This window comes from Pan troglodytes, chromosome 5 (genome assembly GCF_028858775.2).
Source record: "Pan troglodytes isolate AG18354 chromosome 5, NHGRI_mPanTro3-v2.0_pri, whole genome shotgun sequence".
In the NCBI taxonomy this organism is placed as follows: domain Eukaryota; kingdom Metazoa; phylum Chordata; class Mammalia; order Primates; family Hominidae; genus Pan; species Pan troglodytes.
This window is the reverse complement of record NC_072403.2, coordinates 42,532,979-42,536,452: the sequence shown is the minus strand read 5'-3', so window position 1 is coordinate 42,536,452 and position 3,474 is coordinate 42,532,979.

Genomic DNA, 3,474 nt, shown 5'->3' with positions numbered 1-3,474 from the left:
ATTTTTGTATTTTTGGTAGAGATGGGGTTTTACTATGTTGGCCAGGCTGGTCTCAAAGTCCTGACCTCAGGTGATCCACCCGCCTCAGCCTCCCAAAGTGCTGGGATTACAGGCATGAGCCACTGCGCCCGGCAGCAGCTCAGGTTTTATAACTGCTGTTTACTGGGGTCCCAGGCATAATTCATCTAAACAGTGCATAGGGTGACTAACTGTTCGGGATAGCACAGAATTGAGGGGCTTCCAAGGACACAGGACTTTCAATGCTAAAACCGAGGCAGTCCTGGGCACACAGGGACGGTTGGTCATTCTAGGTGTACGTAGGGGTGTGTAGGTCAGATGTGGCTGTGATTTTGTTTGGCGTGGTACATATAAGTAGTGTGTGCTGAGGTGTGGTTACACATGTGATTATTCATGTTTGGCATAGAGGGTTTAGTGTGGATCTGGTGGCACATTTGGATTTGTGTGCTGGGTTTACGTTGCTATGTATGTGTCCATGTTGTTTGTAAGATGCATGCATGCGTTAGGGCTTGTATATATAGTGTGTTGGATTTAGCGTATATGGGTAACCTTCGTACGCATGCCATTTGTGTGCGATGAATGTGTTTTTTCAGTAGTGGTGTAAATGTATGTTTTGTATTTGGTGTAGCGTGGAATGTACATGTCGTTCGTGTGAGGAGGGAATAATGCCCGTGGTGTATATGTGTCTGGTGTGAAACTCGGTATGTGGGTGCTAGTGACTCGTGTAGTCTCTAGCCTAATGCAGGCGTTTGTAGTGTGTGCATGTATAAGCACTAATGTGTGTATTGTGCGTGCTGTGTTTGGTGTGTCAAGGGACATATTCGTGTCATTGGTGAGCAGAGTTGAGTGTTGTGTATATATTGTGAGTTGTGTTTGGTGTGGAGGCTGAGATGTGTGTGTCATTTGCGTGCAGATGCGTTTGTGCGACGCTTTGCGCATGCTGTGTGTGCCGCCAGCAAGATGTCGGGGTGTGCGGTGGTGCGTGGCCTTTGTTGGGCTCAGAGAGACTTGTGTCATTTGCGTGTTGTGTGTGGAGGTGAGTGCTAGTGTATCTGTGCCGGGCGTGAGGTGTCCGAGTCTGCACGCTACGCACGTGTGTGGGTTGCGCAGCGAGACGCTGAGGGCGGAGGCGCGGCTGGGGCCCAGAAGGTGTGACCTCAGGCGGTGTGACCTGGAGGGAGTCCGGCGCCGGAGCTAGCGCGCCGCGGGAGGCGGGGCATTCTGGGAAGCGGCCACGCCCACCGAGGGGGAGGCGGGGGCCCGGGGACCCCGCCGCGGCCTCGCTAAGGTCGCTGCCTGCCTCCTGAGCTCCGGCGGCTGTTTACCTCTTACTACTTAATAGTGACTCCTAACCAAGCAGGGAACTATTGGGAATAAAAATGAAGACATGAGGCCGGGCGCGGTGGCTCACGCCTGTAATCCCAGCACTATAGGAGGCCGAGGCGGGTAAGTCATGAGGTCAGGAGTTCGAGACCAGCCTGGCCAACATGGTGAAACCTCGTCTCTACTAAAAATACAAAAAAGTAGCTGGGTGTAGTGGCGGGCGCCTGTAATCCCAGCTACTCGGGAGGCTGAGGCAGGAAAATCGCTTGAACCTGGGAGGCAGAGGTTGCAGTGAGCTGAGATCGCGCCATTGCGCTCCAGCTGGGCAACAAGAATGAAACTCAGTCTAAAAAAAAAAGATTGTGGCTCCTGTCGTCGGTGTATTTCCTCGTTTCATCCTCCCAGCCCACCTAGATGGGAGTCGTTATCCCCCCCGCACCGCTGAGTTCCCCGGGGGTCCCGGAAGTGAGGGAGCCCGCCCCACCAGGGTCTCGAACACCCCGCTGGTTGCCCGCGAATTGACAGGAGAAAAACACCGCGGGGAAACCGAGCTCCCTGGATAGCGGGACCCTGAGGGTCCCCCCAAAACCTGTCAAAATGTGCTCGCAGAAATCTTTCCCCAGAGACCTTTCTGAATTTCTCACCAAGGCTGGAAGAATGAGGGTGTTAGGTAAGCTTGTAAGGTATAATATGATGCTTCCAAGAGGTATGTAGTTGAGTTAGGACAGTAAAGTAGTGAATTGTCCAAAATTAATACTTTTTTTGGATTGAGGGATTAACATCGCTTTTAAAACTCCAAATGCTCATACTTCTGATTTGCTTCTGGTAGGATCTACCTCCTCCTCCACCTCTACCTTCTTCCTTCCATCCTTCCTCCTTCTGACATATTTTCATGTGTATTTGATCTATTAGGTTGAATCGTATGAAATTGCCCTTTATGTAGATCAAAGCTGATCAAATACTTGAAATTTCATTTGTCCAACCTAATGCATATTGAAAGCTCTTTTTAGATACATGAGCACTCACCTCCACACACAACACACAAATGACACTCATCTCTCCACGCCCAACAAAGCCCACACACCACTGCACACCCCATCACATCTTGCTGGCCGCACACGGAGCATGCGTAAAACATGGCACAAACGCATCTGCATGCAAATGAAACATGCAGGGGAATTGTTTGTGTTTGAAGAGAGTTGCAAAAATCCTGAGCATCACACTGATTGGAGCAGTTTGCACTTACTCACGGCTAGAGGGGTGGCATGTGGTGTGCTGGAGCCTGCTAGTACTGGCTCACCAGGCAATTGTTAAATATTTGGGAACTTTGCCCAGCCAGTTGTTAAACCACTGGTAGCTTGACATTGTCCATGAGGGAGTATTTACAGCATGGAAACTTGGGCTTCCCTCCCCATCCTCCTGGGAGCTGGTTTACCAGCACACTACTGGTTGTTTGGCTCATATGAGGCCACATTAAGGCTCAATGAAATCAGTTTCCTCAGAACCACATAAATCCCCAAGTACAAATTGAGAGTTGTGGGAAGAGTGGAAGGGATGCTGGGGAGGTGTCTTAATCGATTCAGGCTGCTATAACAAAGTACCATAGATTGAGTGACTTATAAGCAACAGAAATGTATTTCTCATAGTTCTGGGGACTGCAAGTCCAAGATGGGGGTGCCAGCATGGTTGGGTTCTGCCGAGGGCCCTCTTCTGGGTTGCAGTCTTGTTATATCCTCATATGAAAGAAAGAGAGAGTCCAAGAGTTCCCTGGGATCCCTTTTATAAGGGCATTAATCCCATTCATGAGGGCTCCTTCCTCGTGACTTTATTACCTCCCAAAGGCCCAACCTCCCCACCTCCTTACACTATCACATTAGGGGTTAGGATTTCAACATATGAATGTTTGGGAGGACACAAATATTCAACCCATTACAGGAGGCAACCAACAAGTTCAGTGGTTGCAGGAGAAAACATTGGAAATTTGGGAATGAACTATGTCAGTTCATAACTGTAGCACTTTGGTTAATATTTATTAAACATATACCAGGCACAATTTGAAGCACTTTATATATGTTAGCTCATTTGATCACCACAATAACCTTATGAGGTGGATATCATTCATATCCCCATTTT